The 22249-nt window shown below is 35.7% G+C and overlaps 1 long non-coding RNA gene across 1 annotated transcript in view; it reads left to right on the top strand.

The window, feature by feature from the left end:
* Nucleotides 1–2368: 2368 nt before the first annotated feature.
* LOC123803839 (uncharacterized) overlaps nucleotides 2369–22249 on the top strand; it is a 67772-nt gene continuing 47891 nt past the window's right edge. Inside the window, exon 1 of the long non-coding RNA XR_006782985.2 lies at nucleotides 2369–2514. This is a non-coding gene — a long non-coding RNA (uncharacterized LOC123803839). The remainder of the gene's footprint in view (nucleotides 2515–22249) is intronic.

The following is a 22249-nucleotide window of genomic DNA, read 5'->3' as shown; positions in this document are numbered from 1 at the left end:
TCCTTTGTAGCAGGTGTTACATATTAGTTACTTTGTATTATCAACTTCAGTGCCCAGGACAGTGTTTCTCAAATTTTAATATGCATCGAATCACCTGAAATGTTAAAATATAAGATCTGATTCAGTGGGTCAAAGTTTAAGCCTGATATTCTGTCTTATTTACAAGCATTCAGTTGATACTGGTACTTCTGGTGCACAGATCATAATTTGAGACACAAGGATGAAACTGTGTTTTGTAAAAAAGAAATGTGGTTCTCCTCTTTGCTAGATCACCACTCATCCCAGTATTATATTTTCTGATATGTTACTTAAATTTAAACAGATGACTTAGATCCTTGACAAAACAATTGAATACTTAATGAAAAAGAGGAAACGTGTACTAGGGTGTATGCAGAAGAGGTAAGCATAGGTCTGTCTCCTCTATGTTCTCAAATCACAAAATATAACATTCACCTTCTCTTGGTCTATTGCATTTAAAGGAGTCCTTCTAATGTAAAGTACTTACTACTCTGCCATAGTAATTTTTTAATAAATGACAAACTAACTTAGCCATCTCACCAAATTATGTAACCCAAATCAAGTTCTGCTTAACCTTAATGATATATAAAAAATATTCTTCATTGTCATATAAATTGAGTATGCTTTGCATATCTTGCATAATCTGAATAATTAATCCTCTCTCTTAGAGAATTTCTACGTTCCAGATTCGTTTTTTTTCATTCAGTAATCATGATATCTCAGCTTATTTTATGCCTAAATCTATTTTTAAAAATGCCTTCTCTAGTTTCTGTTGTATTTTCTGCAGTTTTCACGTCCTTTTGTATGTGACATATCCTCAGGGTAAAGTTCAAATCAAGGTTGTCTGTAAGACGCTTTGAGTCTTTTAAGATGATACTTAAGAAGTTGTCTCAGTGAAACAAATGGTCTTTTTTTTTTAAGATTTTATTTATTTGAGAGAGAGTGAGAGAGATCACAGAGGGAGGGGGGTGGGAGCAGCAGACTTGCTCCTGAGCAGAAAGCCGGATGCAGGGCTCGATCCCAGGACCCCGAGATCATGACATGAGCTAAAGGCAGACACTTAATTGACTGAACCACCCAGCTGCCCAAAACAAAATATCTTATAAAATTCTAAATGCATAATCTCAGAAGCCTAATCCCCAAAATAACTATGAGTAAATCTAGAGAGAGAGGTTTGTCTCACAAATATTATAGGCTTAGCTTTTGTTTAATGGAGTGGAATATAACCTGATGGAAAACCCACAAAAGTTTAAGGGTGTTGTGTTGGCTCAGACTATAAGGTACTAAGATAGATCAAATTGCAAGAAGGTCTTTGGACTCTCAATTTTCTGTTTGTGATGGGAATGAAGAGAAAGCTATGAAGCAGCAATCGTGGGACATTTTTTATAGTAAAAGAAGAGTATTTTAGAGGATGGAGCCAAGAACCTTGAAGAACAAGAGATCAGAGGATACCACCAGGGAGAATAACTGTCCCAAATCAAGTAATATTTCAAACTCATGGAGGAAAGTGATCCAATAATATGTGTCCAGGTAGATTTCAGAAAAATCTATGAACCAGTGATTGCTATATGCTTACTATTTCTCTCCTTTTAAATGAACTATCTGTTATCATTACCTGCCATTGTCTCACGGTAGAATGGTGATCACGTTTTCATATCTTAAATTTTTTTAAGTTTTCATTTTAATTACAGTTAGTTAAAATAAGGGGTTGTGTTAGTTTTGGGGGTACAATGTAGTGATTCACCAATTCCATGCATCACCCAGTGCTCATTACAACAAGTGTACTCCTTCATCCTCATCACCTGTTTAACCCACCCCACCTATCTCCCCTCTGGTAACCATCAGAATGTTCCCTATAGCTAAGAGTCTGTTTCTTGGTTGGGCTCTTTCTCTCTCTTTTTTCTTCCTTTGTTCATTTGTTTTGTTTCTTAAATTCCACATATGAGTGAAATCATATGGTATTTGTCTTTCTCTGACTTATTTTGCTTAGCATCATAATCTAGCTCCATCCATGTCATTACAAATGGCAACATTTCATTCCTTTTTATGGCTGAGTAATATCCCATTGTGTGTGTGTGTGTGTGTGTGTGTGTGTGTGTGTGTATGTGTGTGTGTGTGTAGCACTTCTTTCTTCTTTATCCATTCATCTAGCAATGGACATTTGGGCTGCTTCCATATCTTGGCTATTGTAAATAATGTGCAATAAACATAAGAGTGCATATATCCTTTTGAAATACTATCTCTGTAATCTTTGGGTGAATACCCAGGAGTGTGATTACTGGGTCATAAGGTAGTTCTATTTTTAACTTTTTGAGGAACCTCTGTACTACTTTCCACAGTGGCTGCACCAGTTTGCATTCCCACCAAAAGTGCAAGAGTGTTCACCTTTCTCCACATCCTTACCAACACCTGTTGTTTTTTGTATTGTTTATTTTAGCCATTTTGACAGGTGTGAGGTGATATCTCATTGCAGTTTTGATTTGGATTTCCCTGAGGGTAAGTAATGATGAACATCTTTTCATGTGTCTATTGCATCTGTATATCTTCTTTGGAGAGGTGTCTGTTTATGGCTTCTGCCCATTTTTTAATGGATTATTTGGGGAAGGGTGTTGGGTTTTGTAAGTTATTTACATATTTTGGATATTAATCCCTTACTGGATATGTCATTTGCAAGTTATCTCCTTCCATTCTGTAGGTTGCCTTTTAGTTTTGTTGATTGTTTCCATCTATGAGCAGAAGCTTTTTATTTTGATGTAGTCCCAGTTTATTCTTGCTTTTGTTTCACTTGCCTCAGGAGACATATCTAAAAAAAGTTGCTATGGCTGATGTCAAAGAGGTTACTGCCTGTTCTCCTTGAGGGTTTTGGTGGTTTCCTGTCTCACATTTAGGTCTTTCATCCATTTTGAGTTTATTTTTGTGTATGGTATAAGAAAGTGGTCCAGTTTCTTTCTTTTGCATGTTGTCATCCAGTTTTCCCAACAGCATTTGTTGAAGAGACTTTTTCCCATTGGATATTCTTTACTGCTTTGTTGAAGATTAATTAACCGTATAGTTGTGGGTTTATTTCTGGGTTTTCCATTCTGTTCCATTGAGCTGATCATGTTTTTAGCATATAACCTGTCTTTTTTAGCTCAAGGTCTCTGTATCAGAGGAGCTATACCCACAGGGCAGCAATAATGTGTCTTTTCTATATCTGGACTTAATTTAAAGGATTAGATCCTAGATTCCAATTCTGATGTCACCTCATAGGATTGTTGAATAAAGTATTTCTATACTATCTCACATAGAGAGGATGCTTAGCATGCAGCAGTGTGATTCCAATAATTTGTGTTTACAATGCCTCTGTACCATTAATCAAAGCCAATGGTCAGCATTTGTAAATTCAAAGTTTCAATAGGCTTTATACCTCTTTATTCCAATTTTCTTATTTAATTGATGGAAAGGCTAATACCTAGCATGTTTAGGAGATTGTATGTTATTCTGTTCCTAACAGTGTTAGTGTGTTTGATTCTTTCTTTCTTTCTTTTTCTTTCTCTTTCTTTCTTTCTTTCTTTCTTTCTTTCTTTCTTTCTTTCTTTCTTTCTTTCTTTTTCTTTCTTTCTCTTTCTTTCTTTCTTCTTTCTTTCTTTCTTTCTTTCTTTCTTTCTTTCTTTCTTTCTTTCTTTTTTTCTTTTCTTCTCTCTTTCATTCATTCTCCCTTCCCTTCCCTTCTCATCTACCTACCCACACTATATCAGGTTTCTCTGCATAACGATATCAGAGTTTATAAAGTTTACTTTCAAAACATGATCCACCATGTTTAACATCCTTAAATTTCAGTGATTTTTTCTTTTTTTTTTTAAGATTTTATTTATTTATTTGACAGAGATAGAGACAGCCAGCGAGAGGGAACACAAGCAGGGGGAGTGGGAGAGGAAGAAGCAGGCTCATAGCGGAGGAGCCTGATGTGGGGTTCGATCCCATAACACCAGGATCACGCCCTGAGCCAAAGGCAGATGCTTAACTGCTGTGCCAGCCAGGTGCCCCTCAGTGATTTTTTTCAATTTTTCAAAAGTCTAGTTGAGCAAAACACAATTTTATATATATATAGCCAAAGACTAAGACCACTTACCCTTGTAATTAACATGATTTTCACAGAAAATGTGTAGCAGAATCTGCATTTCCCCACCTTATAGAGGTCTAATCTATTCTTAACCTCTCTCTAAGTGGAATAATATTGTGGATAATAGTTTCCTTCTTTAAACATGAGGGGAACAGGCATTTGTGGAGGAGCATCTGAGAAAACATATATAGATTAGAATTTGTGAAAGAAAGTATAGATAGAATGAGCACCGTGTAGGAGGAAGCCTGAAGAGAGATCCTCATAAAGAAGAACTAGAACAAGGGACACACATATACAGTGGTGGTGAGGGAGAACCCAAACATCAGATGTTATATATGATATTAGGGGGAAATTGGAAGAAGTGATTATTTCTGCTTGTTTTTATGTCATTTGGCCATTCTAATCAGGTTGTTGATGAGAAAGAACTTAAATAAATTATATAATCATTATTAAGATAATCTCTGTGTAGAATTGTTAAAATAATTTCGGTGTACTGAAGTTGTTTAGACATTAGAAGTTTCTATTTCTGATTATTAAATATTATGTAATCCCAGCAACATGTAGATCCCAGGTATTGGACTAAATGGCACTCCTTAAAGTAGTGACTGAACAGAAATGAATGAACTAATCTCTACATGTAAAAGTCATCAAGAATAAGGTATAAATACTGCTTTTAAGGACTAAACTAGTTAAGTTGTATTGTTTATAAAATATTAATTTGTTTGACCTAAAAGAGACAGTTTAATACTTTTAATTCTACACATTAACGGCTGGGTGAATACTGTGTAATTGTGCTTTCCTTGGGACTCGATACACCCATTTATTGTGGAAGGTAAAGGCTACTAATGAAAGCTCAGGGCAAGATATAAAATTTACAGGCCACATTCTTTTTGAGCCATGTTTCAAAAGGCTGCAAATTTTTTGCTACTGAAAGAAATGAACATTTAACATTATTGGGTTTTTACTCCCATTTCATCTAATTAATGTATTATTTTAATGAGGATTAGATGTTGATTAGATATAATGACTGCTAATGATCATATGTACTAATTTTAGACAGATGTTAAGGGATTTATTCTAAAAAATACCTCCTGTAGTAAATCTCAGGAGAAGCTAGTGAGAGAAAGTCAGATCCTTCTGCATTTACCATGGTAATGAATTAACCGTGACCTGAAGAAACAAAATGATTTGGCTCACATACAGAATGGAAATAACAGGTGTTTACAGTGCTTTAAAATTTGAATGTAAAATATTTTTAGAAGTGTTGACACACTGAAGAAGATGAAGGTTTTCAGAGCAGAATGAAGAATCCTTGGATTTCTGTTATATTTGTTTTAGAGCTAGTAGTGTCTTTATAGATGGATTTGTCCAGCCTCACCCAATGAAGTTTCTAATTCATCCAAAGTCAAGTAGGATATGTAGAAATTAAATACCAGGTCTGTGTTCTCATTTTTCACATGTATGGCCCTGAAGGGTCATTTGCTTGGGGAAATTTCTTGGATATTTAATTCAACAAATTTCATTTTATTCAATTTTATGTATTATTTGTGTGAATGCACAGTAGTAGGCAGGGAACCATGATCCATGTAAAGAAATTCTTTGCTACTTTAGGTATTCTAGGGATTAAAGTAGAAAACAAAATGGATGGTTTACCATCCAGAAGGGGATCAATATCAATATCTTTGGATTTGAAGTCAGTAACACATGTGATTACCTTGTAATTCTTATATTTAGGCTAGCTGTTTTAAGAAAACCTCAGACGTCCATGGTTTAACCCCTTAGGTTTAAAACTCATTCATATGGTAGTCTAGTGAGGAGTTCGGTGGGTAGCTTTCCTTATGGTGATTTATAGTTTCAGGTATCTTCTATGTTCTGGGTTTGTTAATCTCCTAGGGTTCAGAGTCCTCCACTGAATTAAATGTTGATTACATATAATACAGCTAGTGAATTGGAGAGTCACAGAAAGGTTTTAAGGACCATGGTCAATTAGTAGTACCCCTCACTTCCTTTCACATTTCATTGGCTGGCATTTGGTCACATGGTCCCACTTAACTAAAAAGCAGGATAAGAAATGTAACCCATTCTTTTGATCATGAAAAAATAGATAGAATTTTACATGTTTTCCATAACCTCTTTGTCCACTTTTTTAAAAAAATTAACAATCTCCCAGATTTCTCATGTTTCTGTGACAACAGACTGTTAAGTTAATAATGTATTACTACTCATATTTTGATTAGTTCAACAGGAAATAGGGATTTTCCTCAGGATAAGAAAGGACATATATTAATTTTTTTGTCATGAAATTTTTTTGTGTGCAGTAAGAAAAGTGGTTCAGAAGTCTCAGGAGTTTAGCTTCGATTTCAGTTTTAACTCTTCCTAGCTGTGTGACTCAGCCCAATCACATCACCCCAAGTAAACATAATAATACCAGACTTATCAACCAGACTGTTTGATAATTTTTAAACTTCCAGTAGGCTTTATTTTTCGAATAGTTTTAGGCTCACAAAAAAATTTGAGAAGAAAGTACGGTGAGTTCCTGTATATACGCTGATACTTCTCCTTTACCTGCCCCACCATAAACACAGCCTCCCCAACTATCAACATCTCCTACCAGAATGGAACATTTGTTATAATAGATAAACCCACACTGACATGTCATGATCACCTAAAGTCCATAGTTTGGTTTTGTTCATTTTGTAATATGCATTTAAATTTCTTCTGTCTTTTCATGGGTTGCTAGGTCATTTCTTTTTAGTGCTGAATAATATTCCATCTACCACAGTTTATTTATTCATTCATCCACTACGGGACATCTTGATTGCTTCCAGGTTTTGACAATTGTGAATAAAGCTACTATAAACATGCATGTGGAGGTTTCGGTGTAGACATGTTTTCAACTTTTTTGAGTAAATGCCAAGCAGGGTGATTGCTGGATTATATAGTAAGATTATATTTTGTTTCGCAAGAAACTGTCAAATTGTCTTCCAATGTGTTGTACCATTTTGCATTCCCAACAATAACAACTGTCAGTTTTTTATAGACAAACTTTGTTTTGTTATTTATTTACTTTATTGCACTTTGCCAGTGTTGAGTTTTTTCACAAATTGAAGGTTTGTGCCGACCCTGCATCAAGAAAGTCTCTTGGCACATTCCTCCCACAGCATTTATTCAATTAGTATTGCCATGTCACACTTTGGTAATTCTTGTAAAATCTCAAAATTTTTCATTATTATTATATTTGTTATGGTGGTTCATGACCAGTGATCTGTGATGTTACTATTGTAATTGCTTGGGGGTGCCACAAACCATGCCCAAATAGGACAGTGAAGTTAACTAATAAATGTGTGTATTCAGACTGCTCTGCCAATTGGCCCTTCTCCTTCTTTTCCCCTCTAATCAAGGCACCCTATTCTCTGAGACATAACCATGTTGAAATTAGACTAATTAATAACCCTACAATGGTCTCTAAGTGTTTCAGTAAAAGGAAAAGTTTATTTCTCACTTTATTTTATTTTTTCTCCCAAGTTTTTATTTAAATTCCAGTTAGTTAACATACAGTGTAATATTGGTTTCAGGTGTAGGATTTAATGATTCTTCACTTACATACAACACCCAGTGCTCATCACAAGTGCCATCTTTTATACCCATCTCCCATTTAACCCATTCCCCCACCTACTTCCCCTCCAGCAAATCTCAGTTTGTTCTCTATGGTTAAAAGCCTGTTTTATGGTTTACCTCTCCTTTCCCCCACTGTGTTCATATGTTATATTTCTTAAATTCTACATGAATGAAATCATATGGTATTTTCTTTCTCTGACTGACTTACTTCACTTAGCATAATACTCATTCTTTTAAGATATATTTATTTATTTTAGAGAGGGGGAAGGGGCAGAGGGAGAATCTTAAGTGGATTTCACACTGAATGGGGAGTCCAACGCAGCTAAAATGAAGAGTTGGATGCTTAACCAACTGTGCTACCCAGGTGCCCCACCTTTTTAAAAAAAGGTTTATTTATTTATTTGAGAGACAGAGAGAAGATTTTGTTCTTTTTATGACTGAGTAATATTCCATTGTATATATATATACCACCTCTTCTTTATCCATTCATCAATCAATGAACATTTGGGCTCTTTCCATAATTTGGCTATTGTTGATAATGGTGCTATAAACATTGGGGTGCATGTGCCCCTCTGAATCAGTATTCTTGTATCTTTTGGGTAAATACCTAGTAGTGCAATTGCTGGATGGTAGGGCAATTCTATTTTTAACTTTTTGAGGAAACTCCATACTGTTTTCCAGAGTGGCTGCACCAGTTTGCATTTCCACCAAAAGTGTAAGAGGGTTCCCCTTTCTCTGCATCCTTGCCAGCACCCATTGTTTCTGTGTTGTTAATTTTAGCCATTCTGACAAATGTGAGGTGGTATCTCATTATGGTTTTGATTTGTATCTCCCTTATGATAAGTGATATTGAGCATCTGTTCTTGTGTCTGTTGGCCCTCTGGATGTCTTCTTTGGAAAAATATCTGTTCATGTCTTCTTCCCATTTCTAACTGGATTATTTGGGTTTTGGGGGGGTGTTAAGTTTGATAATTTCTTTATAGATTTTGAATACTAACACTTTATCAGATATGTCATTTGAAAAAATCTTCTCTCATCCTGAAGGCTGTCTTTTAGTTTTGTTAATTGTTTCCTTTGTTGTGCAGAAGCTTTTTATCATGATGAAGTCCTAGTAGTTTATTTTTGCTTGTCTCCCTTGTCTCAAGAGACATATCTAGAAAGAAGTTGCTATGGCCAATGCCAAAGAGGTTACTGGCTGTGTTCTTCTCGAGGGTTTTGGTGGTTTCCTGTCTCACATTTAGGTCTTTCAGCCATTTTGAATTTATTTTTTTTTATGGTGAAATAGTAGTCCAGTTTCATTCTTCTGCATGTGGCTGTCCAGTTTTCCCAACACCATTTGTTGAAGAGAGTGTTGTATAGTCTTTCCTGCTTTGAAGAAGATCAGTTGACTGTATAGTTGTGGGTCCAATTCTTGGTTTTCTATTATGTTCCATTGATCTATGTGACTGTTTTTGTGCCAGTATCATACTGTCCTGATGACTACAACTTTGTAACATAGATTGAAGTCTGAAATTGTGGTACTTCCAGCTTTACTTTTCTTTTTCAAGATCGCTTTGGCTATTGGTGGTCTTTTGTGTTTATATTTCTTAATTTAAATCAAAAACTAAAAATGATTAAGTAAGGAATGCATGTCAAAAGCCAAGAGAGACTAAAAGCAAGGCTTCTTGTACCAAACAGTTAGCTAAGTTGTGGGGTTGCAAAGGAAGGGTTCTTGGAGGACATTAAAAGCACTACTCCCATGAATACATTAATGATGAGAAAGTGAAACAGCCTCATTGGTGATAAGGAAAATGTGTGAGTGGTCTGGATAGAAGATCAAACCAGCCACAATATTTCCTTAAACTTAAGTTTAATTCATATCAAGGCCCTAAATCTCTTTAATTCCATGAAGACTGAGAGAGGTGAGAAAACTGCAGAAGAATAGTTTGAAGCTAGCAGAGATTGGTTCATGAGGTTTAAGGAGAAAAGCCATCTCTGTAACATCAAAGTGCAAGGTGAAGCAGTAAGTCTTGATATAGAAACTGCAGAAAGTTATCGAGAAGATCTAGCTAGGTTAATTAATAAAGGTGGCTACACTCAACAGAAGATTTTCAATGTAGATTAAATAGCCTTATATTGGAAGAAGATACCATCTAGGACTTTCATAGCTAGAGAGGAAAAGTCAGTGCCTGGCTTCACAGCTTCAAAGCATAGGCTGACTCTCTTATTAGGGGCTAATGCAGCTGTAGACTTTAAGTTGAAGCCAATTCTTTTTAACCATTCCAGAAATCCTGGAGCACATAATAATTATGCTAAATCTATTCTATGTGTGCTCTATAAATGGAACAAGAAAACCTGGTTGATAACACATCCATTTACAATGTGTTTTCCTGATTACTTTAAGCCCACAGTTGAGACCTACTACTCTGAAAAAAAATTCTTTCAAAATATTACTGTTCATTCACAATACACCTGGTCACTCAAGAACTCTGTTGGAGATGCACAACGAGATGGATGTTTTCATGGCTGCTATCACAAAGCCCATCCTGCAGCTCGTGGATCAAGGAGTCATTTTGAATTTAAAGTCTTTTTTTTTTAAGATTTTATTTATTTATTCGACAGAGATAGAGACAGCCAGCGAGAGAGGGAACACAAGCAGGGGGAGTGGGAGAGGAAGAAGCAGGCTCATAGAGGAGGAGCCTGATGTGGGGCTCGATCCCAGACCTCCAGGATCACGCCCTGAGCCGAAGGCAGACGCTTAACCGCTGTGCCACCCAGGCGCCCTGTTGAATTTAAAGTCTTATAACTTAAGAATTACATTTTGTAAGGCTATAGCTTCCATATATAATGATTCTTCTGGTGGATCTGGGCAAAGTCAATTGAAAACCTTCTAGAAAGGGTTCCCCATTCTAGATGTCAGTAAGAACATTTGTGATTTCTGGGAAAAGGTCAAAATATCAACATCAATAGAAATTTGTAATAAATGGATTCTAACCACATAGATGACTTTGAGGGGTTCAAGACTTAAGTGGAGGAAATAACTGCAGATGTTATAGAGCAAATGTGGTAGAAATAGTGAGAAACTACAATAAAAGCGGAGCCTGAAGATGTGACTGAATTGCCACAATCTTATGATAAAACCTGAACAGATGAGGAGTTTTTTCTTATGGATGAACAAAGGAATTGGTTTCTTGAGATGGAAACTTCTCTTGGAGAATGTGCTATGAAGCCTGTTGAAATGATGCAAAGAATTTATATTATATAAACTTAGTTGATAAAACAATGGCAGGGTTTGAGAGGACTGACTTCAATGGTATCAAATAGCATAATGTGCTACCAAGAAATCATTCTTGAAAGGAAGTGTCAATAAATGCAGCAAACTTTATTATTTACTTATTTTAAGAAGTTGCTGCAGCCACCCTAACCTTCAGCAACCATCACCCTGATCAGTTAGTAGCCATCAGCATTGAGCCATGACCTTTCACCAGCAAAAAGATTATGACTCACTGAAAGCTTAGTTGATGGTTAGCATTTTTAGCAATAAAGTATTTATTAATTTAATTTTATACATTTTTAAAATATAGTGCTGTTGCATACTGAATAGACTACAGCATAGTGTAAACATAAGTTTTATATGTACTGAGAAACCAAAAAATTCTTTTAACTCTCACTATTGTGATATTTGCTTTATTGTGATGGTCTGGAGCCAAACCCACAATATTTTTGAGGTACGACCCTATTTTGTTTTAAGCAGTGATAATTTTCTGATGTCATCTGGCCGTTGTTTACATTAGTCTGCATTATGTCCCTGCCTTAGACCACTTACACTTGAGTTCACTATTGCCTGGGATGTTCGTTTCCCTAGATCCTTACAGATCTGTTTCCTTCTTGAAGTTTGAGCTTTAGCTCAAACCCACTTTTTTCCAAGAGGTTTTTTCTGAAAATCTTTCTGATCTATTACCCCTCCTGTCCCTTTTACTCCTGGTGATGACACTCTGTATATTTTCTTTAAGGCAGTTATCAATGAATACTAACAATGTCCACTAGAATGCAAGTTCTATAATAGGAACTCTGTCTTGCTCTATGACACATATGTGGTGAATTCATTGAAAGACTAGAACACACACGGCCATAACTATGTATTAGTAAAAATATTTGTTTGATCTTGGGCAAATTTTGTTTCATCTCTAGACATTCTGAATTTCTAGGGAACATTTCAGAGTCCTTTCTAAACGTAAGGTGGTCCTTCTGCTTCTTGTAGGTTCTCATGGACCACCTTGAGAAGGTAAGGCCTTTTGTTATATGGTTCATTTAAGAATTATGGGCTTAAGTAGCAGCCTACTGAAGAATTCTGCAATGAACCTCTTACTAATTGTGTGATTTGGGCTTTATGTGGGCTTCACCTGAGCAGTGGACAAACCAAGAGCATTTGCTTAAAGGGAGGGAAGTGCAACTAGGTGGTATGTTTTCCATATTCTCTGTCATTTTTATTTTGATCAATTGGGGTTCACAATTATTTTTTGGAACATTTGGTTTCAGGTGATGTACTCTTGCTGCTTATCATCTAATTTTCAAATTAGAATATAACTTTTCTCTATGTAGAGTATTTTAAAGCAGTTTATCATAAAAAAAAAAAAAACTTGTGAAGGCATGATGCAGGCTATCCAAAGGGCAAAGCACTGCATAAAACAATTTGAAAACAAGTATATATCAGAGAAAAAAAATAGAGATCATTTAAAGATTTTAAAATTTAGAGGGTAGGGCATTAGAATTAATGCCCAATGTGATGTAATTGAAAAGCCTTGCATCCTTAGTATAAACTGAATAGTGTAACCTTCTAGTTTTCTGTTCTTGAACCTTATGCATGCTTGACTTAGAATAAAGAAATTTATTTTTAGAGAGATGATAACTTACATTTACCAAGCACCTTTACTCAATTCATCTCATACAATTATTCAGATTAGTTTTATCAGTGAACTCTTACTAGACCTATTCTATGGAGAGTCTGAAAAATGTTGAGTAATTTGTCCAAGTTCACATATCTATTAAATGAGAAATCTAGTACTCAAGCACAAGTCCATCTGACAAAAAGCCTGTGGTTCTTCCATTCTTTCACTATCTATACATGTCTTGTACATTGTCTCCTGACATGTGAGGTGAATTTCCTTTATTTTGTATTTGTGACTCTTGGGGCTCAGAGATAAAGTAAATACTTTATTTAAAGTTACATTTAAACATAAAAGATTCAGGGTTGATTAAAATCCATGTCTTTTAGTTCCAAATTTCAGAATATTTTAGTGTAGGTTTATTTCAGGTCAGATTCCAAAGAAATAAGTATTGTTAATTCATGTGTCTGTTAATTCATGTGAAGACCAGAACTGAGTCTTTATTTCAGTTAATAGTTTCTGTAGGATTTTTCCATATTATTCTAAAATAGTTTCAAGTATTTTTCTACAAAAATTACACATTAAGAATAACACATTGTACATTAAGAAAAAACGTATTTCTAGACTCCTCATCTCCACAGATTCTTCTTCAGTAGTTGTGAATTGAGGCCCATCAATATGCATATTCAACAAGCAGATGCTTTTGATATAAGAGGTCTGCACAGGAAACAGGAAAGCACTATTATTTTAGTGTTTACTGTATTATACCATGGATTTTATTCCATAATTCATGTTCACTTGAATCTCTTATTCCATAAGTCAACTCATATTCAGAGTTCTACAAAATCATGGTGGACAGTGAAGTTGATAAAATACTTCCCTTACATTTATAGATAATGTTACAATGAACGGGAAATCTTTTCTGTTACAATGTTGAATAATCATGTTAGGCAACATCCAAAGGGGAGGGATTCCTAGGGCAAAAGTCTTTTGCATTGTGTTTACTCTTAATCATTTTAAGTCACTTTTTCAATTTCTGGTTTCTCGGACAGATTACATCAAACTCATTCCAGATTTATCCTACTGGCTGGTCAGCAGCAGCATCTCCTTATAATTGGTCTCTTGATAGGTCTCCAATTTTACTTTGACACAGATAGTTATCTATAACAGGGGTGTTGGACCTTGAAATGTTTGCTTAATCCAAAAAAATAACTAAAAAAAGAAATAGAAAAAGAGTACAGAATGTCAGTGTCTTTTGTTTCTTCCTGACTGAAAACACTGAAGACTTTTTGTTTGTTCGTTTGTTTTGTTTTTGGTAGTTTAATTCTGGAATTAAAATCAATTAAAATAAATGAGCAAGTTACAATACATTTCAAATTGAACATTGTTTATAACACCCACAAGGCTATAATTAGGATATCAAGAATTCTGCTACTTATTCCTTCATGCATTCCTCTAATGGATATTTATTTAATACTCACAGTGTTAGGTACTAGACTAGACAAATAAGGCAGAATGGTTTCTTCTTCCACAACATTTGTAATCTAATGAAGAACATTGGTACTAAACAAGTACTTACAAAGTGTGCAAGGAAGGGTGTTACAGAATAACTGGCATGGCATGCATCTCATTGGTCCTAAGCATCCTCTCACATGAAGCAATGGGTAAGCTGATGCCTAAAGAACTGGGGGGAAATTGCCCAGGCAGAGTATGAAGGTGCAGTTGACCTAAAGAACAACTTTAACAGAGTTTAAGAGAAAAAATGGTCTGCTCTGTCTGGAAGGGGGCTCAGAGCTGTCAGATGACTTGTGCATGGCCACATACTGGTGGTGGAAGGATAAATTTAATGCCAAGTCAAAACATAATGGCTTCTGAAATGCTACTCAGAGGCCAGTGGGGACTAATAATCAAATACCACTTGACCCAGGGAACAAACCTCTAAGAAGGAACTGTGCTTTTTAACTTGAGTCTGTGGAGTGCCAGCCCAAACTATCAGGTTAATAGCTATAACTCTCAATTGTAATTATCCACATTTGGGTAATTCTATGCTGTCTGCCTTCTACTTTTGAACCTAAGATTTTTCTTCTGAGACATATTTTTTTAAGATTTTATTTATTTATTTGAGAGAGAGAGTGAGTGAGAGAGAGAGTGAGCAGGAAGAGGGGCAGAGGGAGAGGAAGAATCAGACTCCCTGCTGAGCAATGCCAGACTCCATCCCAGGAACCTAGGATCATGGCCTGAGCCAGAGGCAGACACCTAACCGACTGAGCCACCCAGGTGCCCCTCTTCTGTGATATTAAACACAGTTTGCCTGTTAAAGGTAATTCAGTTTCTCACAAAAATGCTTCCTTTTATTGTTCAATAAATATTGTGCTTGATTTCCTCCTTTCACTTTAGAGAACATATATTTTTTTTAGGCATTTCAGTGTTCATTTGCTTTTCTGATTCCTTTGTTATGCACTACCAGGAGTATAGTTGCTTCCTTGAAGAGATGGCTTCATACCTCCTGGATCAGGCAAGTATTTTTATAAGGCTTCTTTCTATCAATATAAACAATTTGGTTTGGGGGCACCTGGGTGGCTCAGTTGGTTAAGCATCTGCCTTTGACTCAGGTCATGATCCTGGAGTCCTGGGATCCAGCCCCACATCGGGCTTTCTGCTCCACGGGGAGCCTGCTTCTCCTTCTCCCTCTGCCTGCCGCTCCCTCTGCTTGTGTGCATGCTCTCTCTCTCTCTCTCTCTGTCAAATAAATAAATAAAATCTTTAAAAAGAAGTTTGATTTAAAAATAAAATACAAAGGCCATGAGTCCATATGAGGTACAATGATTTACCAATTAAGATTATAAAATGAATATGTAGAGAGGAACTACTCAAACTTGTTTGTTGTCGACAAAGTGTATTTGAAGATTCTTTATAGTGTCCAGGCACCATCTTTTCCTATTCAGGTCTAGAAACCATCTCTTTTTGTTCTTTATTGTCAAATGTGCTTTCCCTGGCTAATTTTATAACTCCTACAGTAAGAAAAATATAGCAGTGTTGTCATTACTCACAATGCCATGGCTCTTAAGAACTTATTTACTTAAAATAACATAGATCTACTTGGCTACTCAGTCCCCTAATTTCACTTATTTAATGCTGTTTACACCATTATTCATGATGCTGCATCATCCAACACATTCATTATTTACAGTACTACTGCTTATGAATTCTGACTGCCAGTGGCTCTCAGAAGTTACTGCTGTGCCTTATTGATGATGACCACAAGGGCAAGTCTTACCCAGAGTATGCAGTACATGTGACTAGTAATTAGTTTTCTGATTATGGTATACTAACGTTTAGTATTTTTTTTAATTTTAATTTTTTGGTGACGGACATAAAGGAGGGCACATGATGGAATGAGCACTAGGTATTATATAAGACTGGTGAATCACAGAACTCTACCTCTGAAAGTAATAATACACTATATGTTAATTAATTGAACTTAAATTTAAAAAAAAGATATGCAAATAGTTTAAAAATGTCTAAACAAACAAACAAATAAATAAATAAAAGTGGTCTAAAGATTTGATTAAAAGACAGATCATCAGACTGGGTGGCAATGCAAAATTCAACTAAAAAATAAGTTAATAAATTAATTAACACACAAGAAAGGTAAAAAGGCAAATTCACAAACATTCATCCAAAGGAAAAAATATGAAGAAAAAAAAGAAAAATAAATAAAATAAATTCAATTTAGTTAACATATAGTATATTATTGGTTTCAGGGGTAGAATTTATTTTTTATTTTTTTTATAATAATTTTTTATTATATTATGTTAGTCACCATACAGTATATCCTTAGTTTTTGATATCATGTTCCATGATTCATTATTTGCATATAACATCTGGTGCACCATGCAATACGTGCCCTCCTTAATACCCATCACCGGCCTATCCCAGTCCCTTACCCCCCTCCCCTCTAAAGCCCTCAGTTTGTTTCCCAGAGTCCATAGTCTCTCATGGTTCATTCTCCTTTCTGTTTACCCCCCCCCCCTTTCTTCTTCCCTTCCTTTTCCTACCAATCTCCCTGCTATTCCTTATGGTCCATAAATGAGTGAAACCATATGATAATTGTCTTTCTCTGCTTGACTTATTTCACTTAGCATAATCTCCTCCAGTCCTGTTCACGTTGCTGCAAATGTTGGATAATCGTTCTTTTTGATGGCTGAGTAACATTCCATTGTATATATGGTCCACATCTTCTTAATCCAGTTATCTGTTGAAGGGCATCTCGGCTCCTTCCACAATTTAGCTATTGTGGACAATGCTGCTATGAACATTGGGGTGCATATGCCCTTCTCTTCACTACATCTGTGTCTTTGGGGTAAATACCCAGTAGTCCAATTGCTGGATCATAGGGTAGCTCTATTTTTAACTTTTTAAGGGACCTCCACACTGTTTTCCGAAGTGGCTGTACCAATTTGCATTCCCACCAACAGTGTAAGAGGGATCCCCTTTCTCCACATCCTCTCCAATTGCAAATGACACTACAGATAAAAGACTGGTATCCAAGATCTACAAAGAACTTCTCAAACTCAATACATGAGAAACAAATAATCAAATCAAAAAATGGGCAGAAGATATGAACAGACACTTTTCCAATGAAGACATACAAATGGCTAATGGGTAGAATTTAATGATTCATCAGTTGCATATAATTATTGCTCATTATGTCAAGTGCTCTCCTTAATGCCTATCACCCAGTTACCCCATCCCCTTATCCACCACCTCTCTAGTAACCCTGTTTGTTCCCTATATTTAAGAGTCTCTTATGTTTTGCCTCCTTCTCTGTTTTTATCTTATTTTTCCTTCCCTTCCCCAATGTTTGTAAGTTTTGTTTCTTAAATTCCACATATGAGTGAAATTGTATGGTATTTGTCTTTCTCTATTTCACCTAGCATAATACCTTAATACCTGTTAATTCTACCCACATCATTGCAAATGGCAAGATTTCATTATTTCTGATGGCTGAGTAATATCCCATTGTATATGTATACCACATCTTCTTTATCCATTCATCTGTCAATGGACATCTGGGCTCTTTTCATATTTTGGCTATTGTTGATAGTGCTGCTGTAAACATTAAGGAGCATGTGCCTCTTCAAATCACTATTTTTGTATACTCTTGATTAAAACCAGTAGTGTAATTGCTGGATAATAGGATAATTTTAACTTTTTGAGGAACCTCCATACTGTTTTCCAGAGTGGCTGCACCAGTTTGCATTCCCACCAACAGTGTAAGAGGATTCCTTTTTTTCCACATCCTTGCCAACGTTTGTTGTTTCCTGAGTTGTTAATTTTAGCCATTCTGACCAGTGTTAGGTGGTATCTCATTGTGGTTTTGATTTGTATTTCCTTGATGCCGAATGATGTTGAAAATTTTTTCATCTGTCTGTTGGCCATTTGTATATCTTTGGAAAAAATGTCTGTTAATGTCTTCTGCCCATTTCTTGACTGGATTTTTGTTTTGTTTTGTTTTTTGGGTGTTGAGATTGATAAGTTCTTTATAGATTTTGGATACTAGCTCTTTATCTGCTATGTCATTTGGGAATATCTTCTCTCATTCTGTAGGTTGCCTTTTAGTTTTGTTGATTATTTCCTTTGCTGTGCAAAAGCTTTTTATCCTGATGAAGTCCCAATACTTCATTTTTGCTTTTGTTTCCCTTACCTTTGGAGAGAGATGTGCCTAGCAAGAAGTTGTTGTGCCTGAGGTTGAAGAAGTTGCCGCCTGTGTTCTCCTGTAGGATTTTGATGGATTCCTGTCTCACATTTAGGTCTTTCATCCATTTTGAATTTATTTTTGTGTATGGTGTGAGGAAGTGGTCCAGTTTTATTCTTCTGTATGTGGCTGTCCAATTTAAAGGTAGGGAAAAATCTCTCTGTCAAATAAATAAATAAAATCTTTAGAAAAGGGGGTGTGTGTGCCTGGGTGGCTCAGTCAGTTAAGCATCTGCCTTTGGCTCAGGTCATGATCCTGGGGTCCTGGGGTCAAGCCCTGCATCAGGCTCTTTGCTCTGTTGGGAGCCTGCTTCTCCCTCTCCTTCTGCCTGCCACTCTGTCTACTTTGCTCTCTCTCTCTGTCAAATAAATAAATAAAATCTTTAAAAAAAAAGACAGGGAAAAATCTTGAAATTGTGTCTCCTCTTGAACTTTGCCTTTACTGGATTCCTATATGGAATGTGGTCTTTCTTTTTTCTATTGACCATATTTCTGCATTCCACACACTAACACCTGTGGGAAGGATAGGCGAGAGTCCCATGAGAGATTAAGGAAAGTGGTCTCAATGAAGCATTTGGCAAAGCATAAGACCAACCTGAGAGAGTACCCCTTACAGAACAAATGAGAAGCAACAGAGAATATTGATTGGAAGAGCCAGTTGGCTTTGCAGAGAAGATAGGTGGAGCCACTTCCAGAATACTGTTAGAGGGTCCTGGAACCTACAGAGGGAGTGAGGACCATCCTGGGCAAGGAATGCAGAGAGTAAAGGAATCATGGCCACTATCTCTTCACCCTTGGTTACTATAGACTAGAGGTAATACTGCAGTCAGAATAGACTGATGAGAGAGAATCCTTGACAACAAAAGGGACTCATTAAAGTTCAAGGGCCAAGGGTAGACTATAGGATGGGGCCCAGGAATCTGCATATTTACTAAGCAGCTACTTCTGAAATAGGAGGTCTTTACACCACACATTAGAAGTACTCTTCTTTCAGTGCTTATTGTATTACGATGTATTGATTTCCTTTTTGTAATTTTCATTCTCTTGAATTTCTCATTAAATCAGTCAATTCATATTAAAAGTCCTGCATAAGGGTAGCAGACAATAAATTTGATAAAATGTTTCTGCTTACATTTATAGAAAATATTACAATGGATAGAAAATCTGGCTCTATTTTCTACTGTTGAATTTCCTTTGGCTATATCTCAAGGGAAGGGATTGCTGAATCAAAAGCCTTGGGCATTATGTTGACTTGAACAATTTTGACTTGTCAGAGCTGGTGACCCTCACTCAAAGATGGTCATAGAAGGTCACAGGGAACCCAAAGGGAGAAACCTGAGACCATGTGAGTCCTGGGCTCAGGGTGTTCTATTATCAGCCCCACACAATTCCAGGGACCAAAGTAGGATCTAGAAAATTTCAAGAAAGTCCCCTCCAGAGTGTGGGGTTTACTGAGGCACAAGAAAGGCAGTATTGTCCTAGATACAAAAAATTAAAACCAGCTCTCAAAATAACTCACTTTGGGAAATTAGGTCAATTGTCTTACCTCTCTTAACTACAGGTTTCTTAAATATACAGGTAAGGAAGGAAAAAATCTCTCTCACAGAGTTTTTGAGAAGGTACCCTTTGCCTAGAATACTTTATGTATTCAAAATCATATTTTTTTCCTTCCTAAAGAGTCAAATTCTTATTTCATTTTTTGAGAGTCTTTTTCTAGTTTTTTTTTTTTAAATAGAGGAAAAATGACCTCAAGCAAAATATTGAAGGTGAATTTTTATGCCTCTGGCTTCTTCAATTTTATCTTCTTTTCCCATAGGTTCACTGTGCTTTATGTTCTCTATCTTTCTTTACCGAACATGTTCCTTGGGATGATTCTGAATAAGTTATTTACATACTTGTATAAAGACGTATCAATGCATTTCATCTACTGGTGATTCATTCACTATATTAAATAAATGTTTATTGAGTACTTCTTTTCCAGATATTACTGTAGACACTGGATATAAATTGACAACAAGGCTGGCTTCATGTGTCAGTGTGACCTGTGCCATCACACAGGATCCTGCTCTCAGAAGTCTACCATGCTTGGTTCAGTGCTCTATTGTCTTCATCTTGAAATCCTTAACAACTTTTGAAAAATGGACCCATGATTTCTTAATTATTTTTTAATTGAAGTATAGTTAACACACAATGTTATATTAGTTTCAGATGTATAGTGTAGTGATTCAACAGTTACATACATCATGTGGTTCTCATCACAGTAAGTGTAGTTATCATCTGCTACCATACAACATTATTACAATCTTATGTCTGTATTTCCTATACTGTACTTTTTATCAACATGACATATTTATTTTATAACTAGAAGCTTGTACTTGTTACTCCCCTTCACCTATTCCCCCCTCCCTCAACTCTCCTCCCCTCTGGCAACCACTGGTTTGTTCTCTGTATTTATGAATATGTTTCTGGTTTTTGTTTGTTTTGTTTTTTAAATTCCACATATAAGTGAAATTGTGTGGTATTTGTCTTTCTCCATCTGAGTTATTTTAGTAAGCTTAATATCTTCAATATCCATCCATGCTGTTGTGAGTGGAAAGATTTCATTTTTTATGGCTGAGTAATATTCCGTTGTGTACACACACACACACACACACACACATGCACACACACATGTGCACACACACAACACATCTTCTTTAGCCATTCATTTATCACTGGATACTTAGGTTACCACCATATCTTGGCTATTCTAAATAAGGCTGCAGTTAACATAGGGGTGCCTATATCTTTTCAAATTAGTGTTTTGCTTTCTTTGGGTTGGAATTACTGGATCATTTGGTATTTTTATTTTTAACTTTTAGAAGTTAAAAGTTACTCTTTTCCATAGTGGGTATACCAATTTACATTCTCACTAATACTATATAAGAGATTCCTTTTCTTTACATCTTCACCAGCACTGTTAAATCCTTGTCTAATACTAGCCATTCTGACTGGTAGGAGGTAATATTTCTTTGTTGTTTTGATTTGCATTTCCCTGATGATTAGTGATTCTGAGCATCTTTTCATGTGTCTCTTGGCCATCTATGTGTGTCCTCTTCGGAAAAATATCTATTCAGGCCTTTTTCCCATTTTTTAATTGCATTATCTGGGCTTTTTTTTGGTGTTAAGTTATGAGTTCTTTGTATATTTTGGATATTAACCCCTTATCAGATATATCATTTACAAATGTCTCCTCCCATTCAGTAGGTTGCTTTTTTGACTTGTTGATGGCCTCCTTCACTATGCAAAAGCTTTTTATTTTGGTGTAGTCTCAATAGATTATTTTTGTTTTTGTTTCCCTTGCCTGAGGAAGTCCTAGCTATAGCAATCAGACAAGAAAAAGAAATATAAGACAGCCAAATGGGTAGGGAAGAAGTAAAAGTCACTATTTGCAGATGACATGATACTATATGTTGAAAACCCTAAACATTCTACCTAAAAATTGTTAGAACTAATAAATGAATTTAGTAAAGTTTCAGGATACAAAATTCATATACAGAAATATGTTGCATTTCTATACATTAATAACAAAGTAGCAGAAAGAGAAATTAAGAAAATAATCTCATGTATGATTTCATCAAAAAGAATAAAATACCTAGGAATAAACTTAACCAAGGAGGTGAAAGACATGTACTCTGAAAACTACAAAACATTAATGAAAGAAATTGAGGGTGAAACAAACAAATGAAAAGGTATACCATGCTTATTGGAAGAATTTATATTGTTAAAATATCCATAATTCCCAAAGTAATCTACAGATTCAATGCAATTATTATCAAAATACCAATAATATTTTTCACAGGACTAGGAAAAATAATACTATAATTTGTATGGAACCACAAAAATCCTG

The sequence above is a fragment of the Ursus americanus genome, chromosome 16 (genome assembly GCF_024610735.1).
Source record: "Ursus americanus isolate L20-20 chromosome 16, mUrsAme1.1.p, whole genome shotgun sequence".
Lineage (NCBI taxonomy): Eukaryota > Metazoa > Chordata > Mammalia > Carnivora > Ursidae > Ursus > Ursus americanus.
Note: the sequence above shows the minus strand (reverse complement) of the source record. Positions and strands in the feature narration are given on the sequence as shown.